Source organism: Amphiura filiformis, chromosome 13, assembly GCF_039555335.1.
Source record: "Amphiura filiformis chromosome 13, Afil_fr2py, whole genome shotgun sequence".
Taxonomy (NCBI): domain Eukaryota; kingdom Metazoa; phylum Echinodermata; class Ophiuroidea; order Amphilepidida; family Amphiuridae; genus Amphiura; species Amphiura filiformis.
Genome location: NC_092640.1, coordinates 20,159,897 through 20,184,127, shown reverse-complemented (window position 1 = coordinate 20,184,127; position 24,231 = coordinate 20,159,897).

The following is a 24,231-nucleotide window of genomic DNA, read 5'->3' as shown; positions in this document are numbered from 1 at the left end:
TATCGATAAAAATAAAGTACATTGCCGAATGCCGGAAACCCTGGCATCACAATTATGAAGAAACCATTGCAGCCAATTGGTCAGAGCGTCTTTCTGCCTCTAGTACAGCGGTCGACGACTCAGTCCAAGTGCCCGTAAGCATGGTGAGCAATATCAAAAAACCAAGCTGTACCAACTTACTGCGAGTAATCAGATACTTTTATGAATGTGCTTCATGAAAAATAATGTTTTGCGAAATAATACTTAGCAAAGACATGCCGTATCGGTTTATTGGTGTTTTGCTTTTGTCTATAGTAAAGAAGGATGATAAAAATGCTAGTCACAGATATTATGGCCATTTCTTGAAATGAAATTTTATACCGGGATTGGAAAGCGGACTTTATTGCTTTTCGTTCACAGAATAGCTGTTGTTTCACGTACAATAAAGCGGTCATAGTGATAGTGGGTATCTTGCTGGCCTATGATACGAGAGGTCTTTGGTTCATATCCCTTAAGGGTAGACGAGGTATTGTTGGTCGAAGCAACTAAAAAATCTATTTTCATTATCTAAATCCATATATTATTGAAAAATAACACCTTGTTGTTTTGCAAAACTTCATTCTACAAATCCTATACATTGAAAACTTGCTTAATTTATTGTTGTTAATGAGTTATGTACGTTTTACAAAAGTGTTGTTGTTTCAGCCCTCTTTACAACATAACTCAAGAACCACAGGACCTACCAAATATATCTGTGATATTTGAATTCTTTTACATGTTCGCTATGAAATGAGCAATGCAGTTTTTGCCAAAGCTCACTACCATTCGCAAGATGCTGTGAATGACCAAATCGCAACAGTTTAAAATAATGAATAACCTTAAGGAGTTATTCTCTATATTGCTATCACGTTTGTCTTATATTTGAGGTAAAAATTATGTAGAATGAAATGGAACAAACTGTAGATTATAGAATAGTAACTCATTCTTATATTTAAAGCCAGATGCAAAAGTACAGAACTTAATTGCAATTTATTCGCTCAGCGCTTAATCTTACAGAATTAAATTTCATTATAATTATAGGTGACATGGTGTGCCACAAAAAAGACTATCAGGCTTATAAACCATTACGCTGGATATATGGTTAGTATCGAATATTTCTTTGAACAAAAAGCATTAAAATATATAGGCCTATTTATTCATAGGCGCGACTTATACCCGCCTCTATTTTAACAAAAAGCATTAAATAAATATATTTATTCAAAGGCGCGACTTATACCCGCCTCTTTTCTGTTTGACGCCTCCAATCTGTAATCTGAAACAATATGAATGGACAAAACAATATAAATGGACAATGAATTAAATTATATTAATATGAAGTTATTTTAAAGTATGAACTTGTACGAAATGACTTGTTGAACCATTATGTGCATTTCAATTTATGACTATTCACCATATGTTTCTCGAAACATTTGGTCGCCCTCAGAAAATCAAAATATCAATTACTTTAGTTTAAACAAGCCAAAGCGACCTGCAATTAACATCAATTATTGTAAAGCATACCCGTAAAAATTAATTACCCATTTTTAAATAAAACCATATTGCTATCTTTAAAATGTGTTAAATTTTACGTGTTTATCCATAAAATGTAATGCGATCAAGCAAAATCAGTCGGAACTATGAAATATCGATTTTGAGATATAGCCAAACACAATAATTCAATATTTCCTTTTGTTACGTTTCCTGTTGTTTTGCAAACTCTTCAATTGCTCATATCTTTGCAACTTGTTGTTCAATTTCAATGACGTTTTCTGCAAAATGCAGCTTTGCAATGCTATTTACTATCCTATAAGAAACTGAAAATTTTATATTTCCAACTGATTTTGTTTGATCGCATTATTGAACGTATGTAACACTCGTGAAACATATTTTTTTAAATGTCGATGCAATGGCGCAATGCATTGTGGGTGTACCATTAAGTCCTCCTCTGACTGGTCCCAAAAACCGATGTTTGGTCAGACAACTGTACATGCTTTGGTCTCGGGCAACATGATATGCAATGGACAAGCACGTGTTTTCAATTATCTTGGAAGAAAATATTATTGGCAATCTATGCCTGTGGACATTCTTTAATGGTCTCTAAACGAAACAATGCAATGATTTCTGTTTTCATGATAAACGTTTTGAAAATACTTGTTTGTATAACGTTGTATATTGCTTACATACTTTGTATTGTTTTGTGTTTGAACATGGTTTGTCATTTTGCATTATTACCCAAGTATTTTCACTTCTCCAGCTTACAAATATGTCAGAAAAAGTTACAAATACATGTTAATATTTAATAAAACAAGTCATATATTTGATTCCTTTCATTGCTTTATTGAACCCTGTTATAAAGTCACCATGTGTTTATGTCCAAATCCAAAGATATTCCAAAGTGTCCGGCCATTTTCTCTATTTAGTTGCTAATGAAGCCAACATTAGCAGGGAACTCGTCAACAAATTTTATACATGCCAAACGTTATATGAACACTCTAAATAAAACAAAATAGTACAATTTACTCAATGTTGCGTAGAAAGGGAACACAGCAACCAAATTGGTCAAATGGTACTCAATGTTAATTAAATTTGTTACTCAACACTGACTTCCCAGCAAACACAAAACGTTTTTAAAACGATTTTAACATGTCATATTTTGGATTTTTGGTTTTGGTAAAAACGTTTTAATAACATTAAATGTCGGGTTATATAAATGTCATGAAAACATTTTAAAACATTTTGTATGAAAACACACTACAAAATGTTTTTAAATTGTTTTCAAAATGTTATTGTAAAATAATTTTTGCAGACACTTTTTGCCAATATTTTGTCAACACTTAAATAATGTTATCTTAAAATATTTGCAGTAAGTTACCAAAAAACGTTTTTGAATGTAATGAAAACGTTTTATACCCTTTATACACCCTTTATATAACCCGACATTTAAACGTTTTCTGGCAACCTTGCAGTAAGTTATCAAAAACGTTTTTGAATGTAATGAAAACGTTTTATACCCTTTATACACCCTTTATATAACCCGACATTTAAACGTTTTCTGGCAACCTTTTCTAACCTTTTGCGAATGATGTCGAAAATGTTTTGTATCTGCTAGGTTTGCTCTGATGAGTAATAATTATTTGCAGTGTACGTATGTATTATCAATGCAGATTGTTCAATCTCTGGCCGAAGCTGATGAAAATTGGGGAAGAATAGAACAACCGGGAAAAACACCATTATACAAAATGGTAAGACAGAGTGACCTGCACCCATGCCAATTCAATATTTATCGACAAAGGTTGTTTTTCTTTTGGGGTGAACGATTGATTAACATCCCCCTACTTATACACCAGTATGCAGGATTCTTATGGGGTCCATCATTATGTTTGTATAAAAATAGACCAGTGGTTCTTTCTGGTGGATATTTATTATCACACTATTCTTAAAAATTACACAAAACGTACCACCAATAGTTTTTGGGGAACGTTTTTCACACAGACCACCCCATGAGGTACCTCTAAAATAGCGTTTCCGAGCTTTTCAGGCCTTATGAGGTCCTATAAGCTTTTTTTGTGTGTGAACCATGATTCATACCCCACAAAAATTGTACTCAACAAGCTATTGCTGTAACTTATACAAGTCGAGGATTGAGAGCCAGAAAGCCTTAACTCATAACAACCCGATCCTACAAAATGAGCATAAAGTCGCCAGGGCACTATAGAAGATACAGTCTATTAAAGACCCATTCAGTGATCCCAACACAAGAGTAAAAAAAATTAAAATTGCTTACAAATTGCTTAAAAGTGAAGGATAAGTCATTGAAATTGTCATTTGGTAGCATCAGTATTGACGAAGTTGAAGCCCATTCAAATATATGTAGCTATATACTGTCAGTATTTAAATTACAGATTCACGTAAATGCCTTATTTTCGGCTGAACCACTATAGCGGGTTATTTTAGCACATCTATGGCAATGACAAAGGTACCAAAATCGTAATTTTGATGATTTTTATACGATCGACCGGATTAACAAACCACTGAGTGGGCCTTTAAACACGACAAAATTTAATAAAATACAAAAGAAATTCTGGAGGAAATAAAAATTATTAACTTTTGAAGACCAACAAAGTAAGGCACCATCATAACATGTTTGGTATTTGGTATTTAAAAGCTTTTAAATCTTTTTTTAATTTTAAATCTGGAATATTTCATAAAGTAATTTTGTTAACTTTATGCTCATTTTGTGAGAGCAGTATAGTTGAGTTAAAGCTCTCTGATTCTGAACCCTCGCCAAGTATAAAACACACACTGACGTTCAATGTTTCACAAGTAAGTGTCTCCCACCCTATGGACCACAAGAGCCTCATCCCAATGGCATAGTCCAATAACCTCAATTACATAATCATAGTGCAAAATTTGACCTCAAGTTGCAGAATATGAGTTTTTGTACCCAAATCTTCAAAGGTCATTCAATGAATGTACAAATGTATTGGGATTTAAGAACTGTTCCCCTGATAGATGAGCATGTTGTGGATCCTAGTGAAAGCTTCCAGTAAAGACCAATGCCCTATCATTGTTTTATTGAACCCTTGTCTTGACAGAGTCATCGCTTATTAATTGAAAGTTCAATGCTATCCGTGATTTATTAATAATATTTGTTAGAAATCAATGATTGTAACAAATCTAATAACCCATGGATTGTTGCAGCTGCGGGGAAGTCTGAACAAATATAGCAATGATTTGCTTTTTTTGGGTGAAAGATTTTATTAAAATCACTCGATGGACATGACAAGTGTTAAGGACATGCAGAAATATATTATGGACATGTACAAGTGTCAAGAACATACAGAGATATATTAATTAATTGCAAGCATCTGGTGATCACGCGTTCATGTTAGCAACTATTTTAAACTGTTGCGATTTCGTAGTTCACAGCATCTTGTGAATGGTAGTGAGCTTTGGCAAAAATTGCATTGATCATTTCATAGCGAGTGTGTAGAAGAATTCAAATATCGCATATAAACTTTTTTAGGCCCTGAGGTTCTTAAGTTGTGTTGTAAAGAGGGCTGAAACAATAACACTTTTGTAAAACATACATAACTCATTAACAATAACAATAAATCAAGCAAGTTTTCAAAGTATATGATTTGTAGAATGAACTTTTGCAAAACATCAAAGTGTTATTTTTCAATAATATATTGATTTAGTCGATAATGAAAATCGATTGTTTTTTTTGGTTGCTTCGACCAACAATACCAAGTGTACCCTTAACATGCAGGTTGAATACAATTCCATGAACATGATACGATACGGGAGGACGTTTATCATTTCCATAGATTAAAAAAAAAAAGATGAAATTATCAATCATGAGGGAGCCATCCTTTTCCCTTCTGCGAGCATAATCTCACATATTTTGCAATGTTTTTAATTTATTTGAATCTAGTGATTTATACAATTAATAGAATCATGAGAATTAGCAGATGATGCATATTCATGGTATTTATATCATTTGCTGGGAACAGTTCATAAAATGCCGCACTATTGCTCGCGCCTGTGGATGATTTATATCTTTTTTGTATAAAAATGATAAAAGTTCATTGTTGACCTATTGTGTCTTCTTTGTGAGAGAATATATTAACACTTGCACTGACAGATCAAATAGCTGTGACAATGAACTTCATCGGGTATAATTGAAATAATGAAAGGCAACGAAATAATAAAGATCGTACCGTATAGACTTAAGTGGTCGGTCACCCACTATTGCGCAGTATTTTTGTGGGGCCTGTGAGCACATCAGACATATCGAATTATATACATTCTGAATACAATAAATGTCCTTCTGATGATATCAAATAATTGTTTGATAATTTGCCATAAAATGTGTTTTATATCGTCAATTTAAAAAAAAATCAAAATTAATTGATATTAGAAGGACATTCCTCGTATTCAGAATGCAATTCCCACAAAAATACTGTGCAAACGTTGCTATCCGATCCCTTAATTTACTAGCGGTTCAATGTTTGCTTTAACAAAGACAACATTAAATATGTAATGTGTTATATTGTTCTGTGTAGGCGTGGGGGTGGGTGGGGTGTAGGGGGGTGTTGGGGTGGGGTGTGTGTGGGGAATGTTGGGGTGTAAAATTCAAAGAAACCGGGGCATGCTTCATAATACACGTATTGCTCGTTTTTGGTTAACTCATATTTAAGTTACGCCGTCGGACAAGTTCAGTCCGAACCCGCTAAAAACATACTAATTTTTATGAACTCCCGTCGTAAAAGCCTATCCCACAATTTATTTGAGGTACGGTACCATACTGGAAACCGACATGATCAAATTCAAATATAATTTTAGAAACATGAAGAAAATATTAAAAAGCACTAACATGTTCAAACAAGAGCATCTACAATTCTTCAAGACTATGAAACAAATATTTGCAGACATTTTTTTCTAAAGGTCGAAATGGATTTGAATTGTCTGATTTTGAAAGAGAAAATCCTAAAGCAGATTATAGCAACGCATCTTAATGTATCTTAAAATATCACGGAGACAGATGATTATCACAATAAAATACTCTTAGGTTTTGTCTTCGAAGTGCCGTTGGGGTTTCGTCTTAATGCGTTCCACACACCGCTGGATCTTTTGGCAAAATAAAAATCCGGATAGATACATTTTCTTCTAAAAAAAATACGAATATCTCCAGCTTTAAAATTACTGAATTAACAATATAGCCTAGATATGAAATAACTCTGATTTATTTTCAAGTAGATTTACATCTAATAAACTAAATTAATATCGTATTGTTTTAGAGATGATAATTAATGTTTACTGATATCTCCAAGTTGAGGGTTAAAAAACAAGAAGAGGAGTCGCGATTGAAAAAGTGGATTGAATAAAAAACAATACAACAATAGTAAGCGGGATCCTAAGAAAGGATGTTGACATACTAAGAGCTACTTAATGGATTCACGCCACGGCATATGATAAGGCTATCCCATGATGCATTGTTGAAATTGCGCTAAATCACAACACGGGTTCTTATGAACAAAATAAATAAATAGCGTTTTAGATAATAGTTAAACGGATATTGAAGCGCTACATTTATTCTGCTGTCGCAAGGATATAACCATTTGGCAGCCAACAATAACGATGCCGGTATGACTACACCTATAACAGCTCCCCATTTTACACCTGAGAGGAGTGATGGGACAAGCGAAATCCAGTATCTTGCCCAATGACGAAACACGTTGATTTTGACTAGGGTCGAACCCTCAAGCTCACGGTCATGAGTCGAGCACCTTAAATGTTAGGCCAGCGTGCTCCCAGCAAACACAAAATGTTACACAAAGCGTTATACAAAGGGTATAAAATGAGTAATAACATTTATAAAAAAAATTTGAAAAGTTGATGCAAAATATTTAAACATTCTAATATAATGTAAGTTATTAATTGTTGATAAAATATTTTGCAAAAATGCTTGACAAAATATTTAAAAATAACATTTTTACAACATTTTAAAACTGTTATTGAAGTATTTTGTCATAATAAAACGTTTTAAAACTGTTTCATGACTTTTATATAAAAAAAAAGTCAATCCTTTAACTCAACCCCGTCAAAGTAATTGGGTAATTTCTCAATATTAAGGTTAGCAACTATTTGAAACTGTTGCGATTTGGTAGTTCGCAGCATCTTGCGAATGGTAGTGAGCTTTGGCAAAAATTACATTGATCATTTCATAGCGAGTGTGTAGAAGAATTCAAATATCACAGATATACTTTTGTAGGTCCTGTGGCTCTTGAGTTATGTTGTAAAGAGGGCTGAAACGACAACACTTTTGTAAAACGTACATAACTCATTAACAACAATCATAAATCAAGTTTTCAAAGTATATGATTTGTAGAATGAAGTTTTGCAAAACATTAAAGTGTTATTTTTCAATAATATATTGATTTTGATAATGAAAATCAATTTTTTTGGCTGCTTCCCCCAACAATATCGCATTTACCCAACAAGTAATTATTTTAATTTTTCAACATTAATGCTATGCGCTGGTTTATAGAAACACTAAATATTGCATTATGGGGAGACACGACTTGCTGCTATAATTCACTGGATGAATGGAACACAACAGGACTATTGATTCCATGATAGAAGCATACTGTCATTAGACGTAATAAAGTCAAAATCTGCCAGGTATTGACATGCCCTATAACGAATTTGTAGCGTAGTTTTTCCAGATTCTGGTGTACCTTTGTTTACAGCACGGTGGTTATTCAGATAGGATTAACCCATGCTTAAGTCTTTTTCTCTTAATGGATAGGCTAAATATAATATGCACGAAGTCAAGTCCTGGAGTAATGTTGGATGTTTTATCATCAAAATGCCTTCAAATATTATTTGAAATGAACCTGTTATTTGTAAATACTAAAATTAAATTCCAGCGTTTTTTGATCGCTTGTTAACACCACGAAACATTCATGCCATTAACAATTACCAAGGTCCTACCTATTGATGAATTTATGATTTATATTTCAAGCAGAATTCAGTCAAAATGATTCCCCCGAAATTTTATACCGAGTTAGTTTGTAAAATTAAGGCCGGCAAAATCACGAGCAGCGTAGTTTTTCCAAATCCCGGTTCACTCTTGTTATTTTGTTTCCACCACGGGAGTTGCAAGTCATATAGCATTAACTCGTGAAACGGCTTTAGCATCTATTTTAAACTGTTGCGATTTGGTAAATCACAGCATCTTGCGAATGGTAGCGAGCTTCGGCAAAAATTGCATTGATCATTTCATAGCGAGTGTGTAGAAGAATTCAAATATCACATATATGGTCGAATCCAACCAAAAGTGTCCACGGGCCAAAAATAAAAGTCCGAAATAAAAATGTCTCCACAATTTTTTCCTTTTGCCCATTGATTGATGACATATTGGCCTTATAGGAACCAAAAGTGCCATTACTAATCTTGAAAAATAAATCCAGGACGTGTGATAGTAAATGTGATATCAAAACCCAATGTTACCTACGAATACCAGTAGGATGCTTTCACTATCGCAATACTAATCAACCTAAAACAAATGGAATATTCCCATTAACGCTTTTTTCGTGTAATGTAGACGACAGGGTGTCAGGAAAATGCTAACTCAACCAGAAAATATTTGTTTTTATTTTTATAACGTGATCAATATGATCTTAGTCAATTTATGCTAGTTTATTTTGAAAATGAAGTTTAGGTCAGTTTCTGTATTTTATTTATCAAATGAGTATGAATCAATTTACACATTGTATAAGAACGAGTATGATATATGTTTTCAAGAATATTAGGAATTATACGCATACACCTAACGCTTTATACAATGAAAAGGTGAAGAAACCCGGGTATTCGTAGGTAACATGAGCGATTTAACAATATCTATATTGAGTTTATAGGTTTAAATTTTGCTATTATGGTAATGAATTAATAAAATGGTAGTTTTAGATCTCTTTTAGATGGTACGTCCAAATGAATAAATGCTATTACCTTAGATCAAATTTTTTTGATGCTTTTAGCAAGATTTTGACCACTTCATTTTGATATACAAGTAGTTAATCAGCAATTTTACATGATAAATAATTGTTGAATGAATCCGTATATGGGTAATAATAGTGTCCTGGGGTACCGCTTAAAGTTTTTGACAATTAATTTCCATTGGTAGGGACACTTCATTACACATGTCATGTATTATGCTGTATTCGTAAGTAACATTTCAGTATTTGTAGGTAAGAATTAGACTTTTGGTGGATATCGCAATCAAACCTTCATTTTATAAAGCACCTTGAATGTATTATTTTCTTTATGTGCGTTTATTGATACTTTAGACCCTATCATGTATTAATAATGTCGGTTCACAGCGGTTGAAAGAGGATTGAAGTAAGAAACAAAGGCACTAAAGTGACTTTAATTTGCTTAATTGCACACAAATCGCTTAAAACCGTTATTGCAGACTTGTGAAGTCCATCTTGGAGTCAGTTACGTCTTGTGGCCTTTCGTTTGAGGGCAACTACAATTAGCTTTATACCAGGGTCCATCAATGTGTTGTCTAGATCATGAGACAATGAGAACAGTCGTTTTTTCCATGGTATTCGTAGGTAACCTTAGCGAAAACGTCAAAAGTTACCTTCGAATAAATCAATTTGGACACAAATTACTAAGAAACCAGAAGGTCGGTAAACATTTAAAATGAAGCACACATGACAGTTGACAAATCCAAGTATTTGTCCCCTTCTAATCTTCTTTGAATCTGATTTTTCTTTCAAATGAGCAGACCGTCGTCTTTTTCAGTACATATTTTTCACCAATTGAGCCGTATTCAGTTTTGCATGGTGGGCATGTATGTGAATTCACAACTTTCATTGACATATGATTTGATAGCAAACATACAGGCCTTCGTTATGTACCAATATGGGCATTGGCATGAATGGCGGTGTTTCACAACACTGTCATGATGTCAAAGTGTATTCGTAGGTAACATTCGGTTACCGAAATTTACCTACGAATACTTGCTTTTATTGTTGACATCTCAGAAATATTTAAACGCAGGTTATTGAAACTTGGTAGAAATAAAGAGTGTATTACCCTGCACCTATTGCTTAACTATTGTTTACTATTCTCTCACTTTGTGGAAATGGTACAGCTTATAACATGTATTCGGAGGTAATGCATATTTTTTACCAAACCTACCTTTGTGCCATTTAGAATTTCTGGCAGCTAAACACAATAATAAAGATGTCCGAATGCAATGCATTTCAGTTTTGGACATATCAAAGCTTGTATCAATTGCGCATTTATTAGTGATTTCCATTTTTAAAGATATATCTAGTGCTATGAAAAATTGTATTCGTAGGTAATGTAAAAAATACCACTCAAAAAATTATCACAACAAATTTATAATTATATACAAATATGTGAAAAATTGAACAGGCAATCTTTGAATACACACCTTTCAGGAAATCAATTTAGATTCAATCCAATGACTTATTTTCATAACTGATTTAGATGTTTTTAAAAATACCTTAAGAAATATTTTGAAAAAATGGGTAAAAATAGCATGTTTTGGGGTCTCTGTGTCTAAGTTTTTCACAGAAGGGGTCTTATTATATATGGCGCGAAGCGTATGATCAAGGCAAATAAACACAATACAAAAACGAATGCCAATTGATTAATACTTTTAAGTTATGGCCCTGAACATGCCGTGTACACTTTTCGTTGGATTCGACCATATACTTTTGTAGGTCCTGTGATTCTTGAGTTAAGTTGTAAAGAGGGTTGAAACAACAACACTTTTGTAAAACATCCATAACTCATTCACAGCAATAAATCAAGCAAGTTTTCAAAGTATATGATTTGTAAAATGGACTTTTGCAAAACATCAATGTGTTGTTTTTCAATAATATATTGATTTAGATAATAAAATTCTTTTTTTGGCTGCTTCGACCAACCCTTAACGTGGGAAACGTCTACCCTTAACGTGGGAAACGGTTCACTCTCTATATAGGGCTTAATGAAATGTGCAGTGAAGCGTGATGTTTTACAACCAAATTCCATCAGAAATAATATATGAAAATGATATGTTAAAAACTTCTTTTACAGTACCGTTATCTTATTATAAACATCTCAAAATAAGTTACTAACCCTCCTTAAATAATGTCCATTATTCAAAAACGGGCTATTGAATTACAAATCTGTAAAATGCGTTGGAAGCAGAATTTATTTCTGCGTATTTTGACAAGGGTTTGGGTATTTCCCATGTCAAAAAATTTACAAATTTATATAGTCCATGACGGATTTCTGAATACCTCTTCAAGCTAACACACCATTTCAATAATAATTGATGCAACTTTATAGTGGTAGAACTTACAGTTTACAAGTATAGGGTGTTCAGCGTACAACTAAATGTGTAGTGTAGTTTTTCCAAAGCCTGGTGCAACGTTGTTTACTTCTCATCGGTGATTCAGTCAGTTAACGCTTCACAAGGTCTTTCTTGTTTTTTTTTTGAATAGCTGCAGTTAAGTGTGATAATTTTAAACATAACATGCTTTTAAATAATCTGAAATGGGTATGTTCCAAACGTAGTATGGATAACGTATAAATAAACAATGTGCTATTCCAGATAATGTTAAATCTGAAAGCTTCAAAATCTGCCAAACATTTCCGTAATGAATTTAAAAAAACCTCATTTCTCAATATAATTAATCTTTTCCGTGAGCACGTCCCCGTCCCTTGTCTTGTCTTTTGGTTATGTTTGGTAAAGTTTTTTTTTTTCTTCTTTTTTTTGTTGCTAATTTCATTTGATTTTGGGAAAGGCTAACTTTCAGGCCTTTTTTTTTTTTTTTTCCTTTTCCTCCATATGTATCGTCTTTGTATATTTTTGATGTAATGTAATGTAATGTAATGTAATGATTTTTATGGAAATAAAATATGAATATGAATAATAAAATACCTGCGGAAGGTATTAGTATTGGTGCTGGAATTCCAGCTTTTTCCCCGACTTATTTGGCTGGAATTCCAGACTTTTCCTTGAAAAAATCCAGGAATTCCAGATTTTGACGCTTATATGGTTTTGATAAATCTGGAATTTTTTACTCAACCAATATGCAGCTCACTTTTTCCAAAAACCTTGACTCTTAATGGATATATCAACTACGTTGCCAAGTGTGAATTTCTAACCACGAGATTATTTTTAAGTTATTTGAATAAGTCTACAAGAAATTGTGGTTTTTAAGAATAAGATCTTCGTATACGGTATATAACTGCATTAGAATTCCATTAGTAAATCTGGCTTAAGTTGTGGTTGATGCAAGTGCCGATCAAGCACGTGTTGGAAAGATGCACTTTAAAGACAGACAATAAAAACTCGGGAATAAAGAATTGCAATAGTGCAATGGTGGTATGCTTATAAGAATATAATTGAATTGAAGAAGGGCCCACCTCCATTTTTTTTACAAAAATGAGTTAGACCCAGCATTTTATTGCCTGTAGACTGTTCTTCCGTGTGTGAAAGATTAGCCAAAATCCACTCTCTAAATAGTCTTCCACGTACATTTAATCATGGTTTTCATGGAAGAAAGGCACAACTCCATGGAGTTGGGCCCCTCTTCCACAAATATTGGGTTAAAGAGGAATTTTGTTCATCCATGAAATCTGCTTTTCACGTTACCATAAACTTTCTTGCTAACATATTTTCATGCTTGTGCAATTAATGGATAATTATCAAATTTCTGTAGCAAATTTATAACACATCTGCTTACGGAACTGGCACTTATAATAATATATTAGTGGAAGAAGGGCCCATTACTCCAGCTCGTATTAAGACCTGTACCATTGCCATGGAAACATCATATATAATTTTGAATGTATGTAATATTGTATGTTCATGTATTAAAGGTCCCCTGAAGATGAAAGCATTCTGTCTATAAAAGTTTTTTCTTAATATCTCAAAACAGTTTTGATGGAGTTGGGCCTTTCTTCCACTCAGGTATTCAATTGTAAAGCAATGTCTACATTTTGAGCAAACTGAGAACAGTGACATTTTCTGGTTGAGTGTTATATATGTAGCACATGACCCATCCTTGTTTTTTCACCTTTCTTTCGGACAAATTGTTAAACGCAGTGCATTTGATGTTATCGCGCTATTAACTCTAGTGTATTTTGTATACTGCGTTTTTACTTCAGGAAGTTACAAACATCTGCTTTACAAACCTCTTTCTTATTAACAGAAACGTTTTGCTAATCTGACAGATCATCATTCCTAAAACATGAATAATGAGGAAACAAATTAACTCAAAAAATGGAATACCGTACATGCGCTTAAATTACTTCAAAATCTGCACTATACCGTACTACAATCTCGCTCTAATACAGTCATCTCATCAAAAGTGGACAAATTTACAGAATATGTGGAAATAGTGTACTGTTCAAGCCATACAACAAGGACATGGTCATGTTCTTATGTTTCAGATACCTAATAGCAGTCTACTCGTCCATCTCAACAAACTTTGACGACATAGTGTTAATACAACAGTCCAGAACAAGTCTTGAGTAGAAAATAATACGATAGCCACAATCTATGTCAACACTCTTAAAGCTCTCACTTTGGTTTATTACATGTATGTCGTTCATCACTAACTTTTAATGGATTAACTAAAAAATGCTCCATCTTCAATATAAAACACGACAATCAAGACTTGATTTTGTACTATTTTATAATGTTAAGAAAATTAAAAATACATACGGTTTTTACCTCTACTTGAGATTGGAGTATTTTGATTATTTTGATTTCAAATTATATTGTCAGCCTACAAAAGGTGCAATGGATTGTCATAACATTAACAAGATCCAAGCTGCAGTGTCTGCCCTTAACAATATGTACCCTCTACATGCGCATAGTAAAAGCACCCTCTATTTGCTAGAATGTTCAACATTTTGCCTCGAAAGTTTTATAATATTTTGAGTGGGCAATGTTTGAGTTTTACTTAATATTCAACTGGTTAAAAAAAGATGTCTGTGGGTGTTAAGTAATATTGAGATAAAAGTAAGTAAAAGCACAGGCCTTCAAAAACAGGCATATTCTAGAAGTGTCTAACCCTTGTATCATATTTCAAATCAAGTATACCCGTATGCAGTATACTGTCTATAATGTATAGGGTATTCTTGATTTGAAATATGATATACTTATTTGAAATATGACTACAATTCCAATATTTATAGTCTTTCTTTCTTCTTTCTTTCTTTCTTTCTTTCTTTCTTTCTTTCTTTCTTTCTTTCTTTCTTTCTTTCTTTCTTTCTTTCTTTCTTTCTTTCTTTCTTTCTTTCTTTCTTTCTTTCTTTCTTTCTTTCTTTCTTTCTTTCTTTCTTTCTTTCTTTCTTTCTTTCTTTCTTTCTTTCTTTCTTTCTTTCTTTCTTTCTTTCTTTCATCCTTTCTTTCTTTCTTTCTTTCTTAATTTTCTTCTTTTCTTCCTTCCTTTCTTTCTTTCTTTCTTTTTAACATAATGGACAGATGACCATAGCTCATTGGTCAAATTTTGATGCATTATAATGAAGATATTACAAAGGAAAATCAAGAGACACGAGGAATTTCAAAATTGAATTTGCCCTACACGGGTCTCGTTGTCATGTTGATCAGTCGATGCCTCATGCCTGCCCTCCAAATAAACACACAGTATCTCCAAATGTATTACAAAACAGATACAGCCTTCTTAATTGGGAGACAGGTGGTTTTGAATCAACCTACCACAAAGTAAAAATGCTGTATCTACGTATAAACAACATAGCAGATAGGGCTTTTTTAAATGTTTTTTTTTCATCAATCAGCTTTTGAATCAGAAGGCAGTAACTGCTACTACTTAAAAGAGCAGATACTACAGTTTAACTTGGAAGACCAGGGGTTGCCTGTTGTTAAAACAAAGAGTTAAAACGTGTGAACATTTAAGAGTTCACTTGACCTGTATGCCATGATCAACTTTCATGTTAGCAAGCTTGAACATCCTGTCATGTCTGAGGAACATCGCTACGGGCATATCATCCTGCTGCCTAGCTAGTCCTATCCACTCATTTGCTTGGCTTCTCGCTCACTTTGTTCAAGCTCATCTTTTTCATTAATTTTATCATGGGGTATTGCCATTTTTGCTCCAATTTATATGAATCACAGTTTAGGCTATATGAACTGAGATTTATGTGATAAATTACAATTTTAAACTGATAAAATGGATACTAAACATAGTTCGTCCTAATCAAGACATACGATTAAGTGATGACGCAAACTAAAGTGCATTCCTTTATTACAATAGGAGCCGCAAAATGTATCAAAAATTCGACATAATTTTTGAAATTTTAAAATATTTCAGTGACGCTACCTGTGTTCAACACCTTATTTCAACTTGCTCAAATAAGTATTGGTTGTTTTACCATTAGTAACAGTATGTGCACTGTAAAAAGGGTGTCTTGGCATGCTCTTCAAGACATGTCTTGCCAATAGGCATGTCTTGAAGAGCAATAAAAACATTTAAAAATATTTGACTGAAGACCCAACCTAAGACATGCCCTATTAAGCAGGTTTCGAGACATGTCTCCAGTAAACATGGAAGATACTTATTTACGTCTCTATATGAAAGACACGTCTCACAAATGTCTCCATGCAAGACATGTCTTGCAAAAATGTCAACATGCAAGACATATCTAAAATGGGAGACGTGTCTATTGAAGCTAAATTTAAGACATGTCTTGAGTTTGTGTCTTCTGCCATGACACGTCTTTGCTGAAGACGTGTCTTAGATGTGTTTCAATTGACCTATGTGTATTGTCTTCAGCCCAATATGTATGTTTTAAATTGTTTAAGACATGCTTATTTGTAGGACATGACACGAAATTTTATCAAGACACATTTTACAGTGTATTTATGCTCATTCTACTCATGCGGCGCAACATGTGAAAAACAAACGGCTAGATAAAAAATGAGCCCAAAATGGCTCATTATGCAATGACTTGGCAATACTGCAACAACTCCCAGGCACTAATACCATACCAATCCAGATCCAACAAAAAAACAAGTCATCGCAAGAAAATGAATAAATGAAAGGTCACCATATCTCATACCTCAGGCAAAAATCATCAGGATAACAACATCAGGGCATCAATAATACTAAACCCTGTTATTTGTCAATTTCAAAAGCCAAAGTCAAAAGACAAAAAAGCCGAACATCCGAAGCGGCTGGTATGTGAGGAAGCATTATTAGTCAATTCTACGATTAGTTTTTAATGATATTGTCTGAATTATTAATTTTGCATGGCATAAAACCGGATGGCAAGAGATCGGTATCATTAGGATTCAATTCATAACGCGTGCCATGATATTTCCGACATTATCATATCATTTATTAGAAACAGATGAAGCCTGTAGATAACAAAGAGAAAAATGAGACAAAATATTATTTTGCTTTTGTAAAAAATCATTTAATATATTCAACTTGGAAAGCAGTGTGTTAAAACAATGAAAGCAATTTTTAAATTAGATTAACATTTTTTTTACAATATAACTGTGTTCAGATTCAAATTGTAAATATTCTCTATGATTGGCTGCTCCATTTAAAATACACATTCCCTGTGGAAGATGTCACTGACATGTCAAGTTCAGTTGCTCCTTGTGTTCAGGCCAGCTGGAGTAGCCCTACCACAGGGCCTTTTTTATATTACACATTATATACACCATGCTATACTGAGAACTGCTAAAAACCCAGTGACAGCTCACAACCCACTAACCGCTGTCCCCGAGATATTCTGGGGAATTAGCAGTCACTGGCAGCAGCTCTCTGGACATAGCCAGGTTTTATGCATGCATGGTTTTGGATCACCACAGTCAAAAGGCCCTATACTAGTAGGGCTAAGCTGGAGCGGGTTTTTTTTCAGGTGTTATAATCTAGTAGAATTTTATCCAATTTAGTCTCGAATTAGAAAATGTTATTTGGAATTCCAAAATCTTCCACACCTATTCCATCCAGTCGTGTGGATGACTCATTGTTGGATCCCCAGGCTAAAAAATGTTGAATTCGGTTGGAGTTCCAAAATCCTCCCCAGTGAGTGAGTTCAAAATGGAATAGCCCAAAATTTACAAAAATGAGTATGTCACTCTTACAAAATAATTTGAGTAAAAAGGTCAAAACATAATACCCTCAATGTTACTATTTATGAATATGAGCTAAATGTTTGGTATTATTTCCTCAATTTTAGTTGTGACCTTTTTACTCAACTTGAGTAAAATATTTTAAGCGTGTATAGGATGCACACGTGTATGCACTCCTCCCCTCACACAAATCTTCTCCTATCCACATACCTTTGAAATACGCAAACAATACAGAACGGACACCCAGGATATGGAAAGATAACTTTATCGTGTAGTGTGCATTTTGATATACTGGCGTAACGTCTGTGCAAACGACGTGAATAAAGGAATGAGTCGTGTGACACAATAAAACGACATGATCGATTGTGTCCATAACTTTCCCATGCAATATGTAAGAAATAAAAGAGACAATACATATTTCAAGCAAACAACGTGTTTCAGCAAGAAACATGGAGAATTTGGTATCAAAGATTTATAAATACACTGCAAAAATATTGAGTAAAAAGGTCACAACTCAACAGTTGAGTAAAAATTTTGAGTAAAGAATTACTCGACATTGAGCTCATATAGTTCACAACTCAACAAATGAGTAAAATATTACTCAACATGAGTTCAATGTTGAGTAATTTATTACTCATTTATTGCGTTGTGACATATATGAGCTCAATGTTGAGTAATTTTACTCAACTGTTGAGTTGTGACCTTTTTACTCAATGTTGAGTAAAATATTTTTTTGCAGTGTATATACTGTGCATGTTATAAAGTCAAAACCAAACAGTACACTTGAAGTTGACTTCACGCGTTTTAGTGCAAATATGCGGATGTTAAAGGAGTAATCTTGATCCAAATTTTGTTAATCAAGTAAAAGAAATTGGATGATAATCTTTTATTTCAATACGATTGTTAATCATGACGTATTATTATGCATGTAAATGTATTTTTGTTTTTGTTATGCACTTCTCATTCGCAGTCAGCATGCAGCAATAAAACAGAAAAGCGCGGTTTTTCACTCTCGATGATGTTGACATCTGTGCTAATGGAATTTTTCATTTGTTCTCTCATCAAAAGCACACAATACGCCCATCAGTAAATTTACACTTAAACTTGAGCGTTTTTCCCCTAAATACGGCTTAAATATTTGATCAGTTTCAGTTGGATTTCAGTTTTCTATTGAAGCGATTTAGGCGTAAGTAGCTTACCCCCTGTCCTCATCTATTTGTTTACAGTACGCCTGTTTGATTGCTTTGCTTACTCGAATACGCCTGGTGCAAATTGGTAGTAAGTGGCGAGTGCATTAAACTTAGATGTATGGGTTGACGCAGGTAAATACGAACGGACATATGCCGCGAAGGCTATGTTCCATTTCTAATGCTGAAACACCATAAGAGAGAAGAGTGAGCTTTTTTGAGCGAAAGAAAGGCGTATTTGATTCATAAAAACATGGTTGCCTTATGCAAAATGTGCGGTATTTGTTCAAATATTTGACTAATGTTTCTCTTTATGGAATTTGATTTCTTAGATTATCGTGCAGATAAATAACAATTCAACTTAAAGAACCAGTTTTCTTTCAAATATTATGTAACCATTATATATGGAAAGAACCATTTACTGTAAAGTTCTAATAAAGAACCATCAATAACAAAATAACAAAATTAAATGATTCTGTGACAAAACGTTTTCTTGGAATCTAGATTTTTTTGTTTTCAGATGGAAAGCCGAAAGAATGAACCTGTTAGGTTCTTAACAGAACCAGAAAAGGTTCTTAATAAAGTGACAGAAATTGGTTATTCATACAACAAAACAGTGTTTTGTAACAGTTGGCTGCAGTTGGGAGAACGCTTCGTTCCAAACAGAAACTTTTTGGGCGAAAAGTGCTTCTTTCTATAGAGTTTTTGTAGTTGAAGGGTTACAAGTCGAACCTCAAGTTCAATGAAATAGTGTAAACGGCAGCAATTGTGTCCTATGACACATACGTCCCTGTTGCCCCCACTCAAAAGGTGATATTAACTTCCACTGACAATATATTAACTAATGCATTTACAGTCAACTAAACACTGGCCTCAAAAAAACCTATAGGCGCTTTTCACTAGTGACAATATAATTATGGCCTTGTATGTCACGACTGTCTTGTTTTTTCAACGCCATATAGTCCCTATTCAATCTCATCTCTCTGTTGTACAGTTTTGCATCCACCTCACTATATATTTCCTCAATAGTTTGTTGTTCTACATGGTTGTTATTATTCCTTTCTTCTTTACAAAATCGTACAAGGCAGATGATAAAAATAAGAAAGAATGTCAATGCAGAAGAGCCTGCAATTATAGAAGCAATCATCCAGAAATACGATTCATTTGTAGCTTCACAAAACTTCTTACATTGGTCTATTTTTCCTGTGGTTGCTTTAACAACATCTTTTCTTATTGTTGGAGGTGGTGGTGCTGATGTTGATTCACCGGTTATTACCGAAGTAATGGGTTTCTTTATATTCGGATCTGGTATAATATGAAAAGGTCCAACGTGACATGTTTGTTCCATATCAGGAAATGATGAACTAGTGACTTGGCACAAAAAACATTGCCCCATCGTCTTCTGAATAAAGTTTAAGAGTTAAACTTGCATATGTCCTTCCATTTAAGGTAACATGATTTGATTGTGGCATCGCATGTGTACCAGCCCCTGCTCTTATCCACTCAATCGATACAGGTGGATTTGACGTTTCCGAACTACAATTCAATGCTATTTCAGTACCTTCGACTACAGGTAACCTGTCTTCATTGTCGCATATTGGATCAGTAATTGGTGGTTTATATAACGTAGTTATGTTAACAGAATCCCACATAATATTCTCAGTAGTTATTCCATCTGTACGTGATATCTTACAGATATACTCTCCCGCATCACTCCTTGTAGTATGCATTATCGTCAAAAAATACACCGTTGATCCATCATCGAGCTGTCTTACCGCTACAAATACATTATCACCAGAACTTGGAAGCAGATCATCTCCTACAAACATCCTTTCCGTTCCACCTTCAAGTTTACGTACTAGATCCACGTCCTGATCTTTCTTCAAGTTCCACACCTGACAACGAAATGAGAGAATTGCGTTTTCTTCAACTGGGTTAACGGGTGAGCTCACTTCAAGTCGTGTTTCTGATGAACCATGTGAGAGTCCAAATGTTCCGAAAGTCAACATGAGCAACAGTGCTCCGACTGATGGTCTTGTTTGCGAAGAAGTGATAAATGTTAGTCGAAACTTTCCAAAACACAAATAGAGCAAGGTACAAGTTAAATGCAAGATCAACTGATACATGGTTGGTTATGGTGAACTTTAGCAACTAGATATAGCAGGCGGCAGTGCTACACGAAATTATATCAGTTACGAAGTGTCAAATGGTACCATCTGAGTTTCATTCCCACAGTTATAATTATGCTACTTTTATACTTTTATTTGAGCGAGTTTGTCATGTTGGAGTTCAGAATGACAAAACAAACTTATCATGTACAGCAGCTCCAATAGTGCGGCAAAATATCAGCAAACAAGATGTATAAATATCCAAGCAGCAAAGACAAAAAGCAAAAACTCAGCAGTGTCGAAATGCAAAATAATGATATCTTAATGTCAACCGAATGAATTGTTACACTAAACTAACTCCTCAAAAGCAGCGGTTAATGAACGCTCGACGATTCTCACGTGTGCTTCGTATCTATAACTGACTGATCTAAATGTGTTGTGAAAAAAAGCGTAATAATCGTGACAGACTGCTGCAACGCGCAAAGCATTCTGGGTTGTTTTCATTAATATTAACAGATAGTTTCCGTTGCTGTGCCGTTGATGGCGAAATGTGACAATGCATAAACACTACGTGTCTGTCTCTTGTCGGTGTATTAACTTATCAATTACAATATATGTTTCTTTTTCTTTCTTTAATGTTAGCGAGACAATGAAATCATAGTTGAACACGATTCATATTTTTTGTCAATTTGTTAGGATTTATTCTCAAAATTCAAAGAATAATTTTGTAAAATTTAACGCATAAATCACTGCAGATAGTCTTAAGAATCAAAATATTGTACTCTAAACTCAACGGATATACTGTTTCGTGAGATATTTGGTTAAAATGACATGAATAATATACTTTCGTTTTGACATATTCTGACCTTAATTTAAGGTGGTACTACATCCCCTGATAAATGTGTGACTATTTTTGCATTTTTCTCAAAAATAATAACACACTGGTAACTAAAGTTATGTGTATTAGGCCTATAGGGGCAAGGAATCCAGTTACTACTCTGGAATTTCAGTGACTCAAGACAATCGGTACATTATTTATGATAAGAAAAAATATACCGTTAGAATGTACCTCATTTCTTAACATTATATAATGAACCACTTGTCTTGAATCACTAAAATTTCAGTGAAGTAATTGGATTCCTTGCCCTTATAATATACATAATTTTTGTTACCAGTGTGTAGTTATTTTTTGCGAAAAATGCAAAATTAGTCACAAAATGTATCAGGGGGTGTAGTACCACCTTAAAGAATCATGTTTTATATAAGTGCGTGTATTACTTCGTCAAAAATACGCATATGACGGATGACGACGATTCAAAACGTCGTAAACAGCCACAGGTCGCAAACACTTTTAATACACCGTAACTAGCTTAACCTAAATTTGCAGGTGATTTATTTATATAACAATCATTGTACCATCATTTTTGTTCACAAGTCACGATTTTCATCCAATTCATAATAAAGTTATGTTGATTCAGCAGGCATTACCATTAGGAGAAAAATACACTAAAAATATTGTCTTCGAAATTACCTCGCTCAAGTCACGCGTTCTTTTTATCCGAATTGATAAAATTCGACAATAAAAACTATATTGTTGTAAAATCCTGAAGATTTATATGTGCCCTGCTACAATTTAAGTATATAAAAGTGTTCATAATTATTCGCTTCAATGTGTCACGATCTTAAGCTTACTCATAATGTTGTGCTAAGATACAGTCACGATTTGTGCTCCAATTGTTTCGATCTTTCGTGAGACTAAAATGATAAAATGACTTTTTTTCTACATTCTATTACATTATTTCCTATCGCTTCATCTATATATAACCCGAAGAAATGAAATGATAGTGCAATTATTTTCGAGCATCAAGTGTTGCGTTGTGATTTGGATACTTGAACATGGATAAAGCCTTGTAGGTGTAAACTTCACATTGAAGAGGTTGCTTCATCCATGTTCAAGGGCCAAAAGTACATGCAGGAAACACCGCATATTTACTTTTGGCCCTTGATAATGGATAAAGCCTTGTAGATGTAGACTTTATATTGAATGGTTTGCTTCATCCATGTTCAAGGGCAAAAAGTACATATTATGAGGTTTTTCCCGCCCAGTGATTTAATATAATACATACACTTACACACCCCATGAATGTTTTGTTTTTACCAATATAGGAATGTGTTTGATGGGTACATCATATTTTATTTAATACGCGGATCGAGTTGCTGGTAACGGAAAGATGGCAATGACTGCATGATTGCAAGTTGTCCTCCATATGCAGCTCCAACACACCCCACACATCAAACATACCCGGCACACTGACATAAAGACACGCTGGCAGACTGACTGACAGACCGACAGACACCCCTACACACAGACAGACAGACACCCAGACAGACAGACAAAAACAACATACCCGATTAAGTTAGATTTCGAGGAATGATTTGATCAAGTAATTTAACAAATACTTAATACGTGACGTTGCTGGTAACTGAAAGATGACAGTGATTGCATGATTGCAAGTTGTCCTCAACATACACCCCATGCACGCACCCCCCACCCTATACTAACACACACCCATCCAATAAACGTCAAAAACCGGAAACAACCACACCCCCTCCTGACCCACACACACCCCACCCTATAAACGCCGAACATACACCACTTCAACATACACATTTTTTTTGTCAATAGAAACAATTGATAATTGGAAAATGGGCGTTGCTGGCGATGGAAAGATGACGTTGATTGCACGATTGTACAATGTCCGCATTAAGCTACCAATACACACTCTCACACAAATGCGCCCTACCCAATCCACACCCCCCCCCACCACCACCACCCACCCCACCAGCTCCCACCTGTTAGTACACCCCCACCCCAATACACCGAAATATACACCGTTGTTATTTTGTGTCAATTGGTTAATAATTTGATAATTACAAACAAAATAATTTACGTGGTTCCTGGTTGTGGAAAGAGGGCGTTGATTGTACGATTGCACATTATTCTCTGCAGCTATACAGTCTGCCGCCTGGACAACCAATTCTTTAGAAATGCTTAGTCGCGCTAAAAGTCGATCGATACATGTAAAAATCAGCACAATTCAGAGATACACTTTTTTGCTATGAAATTAATTTTCTCGGTCAAATATAAAGCAATATTTTTTTTTTCTTCAGTAATGTCAGTTAAAAACTTGGTGCTTGGATATACATTTTTTTAAAATCCTGGTGTTAAAATTAAGCATCAAATTGTGTCTTTTAGTGTGATATTTTT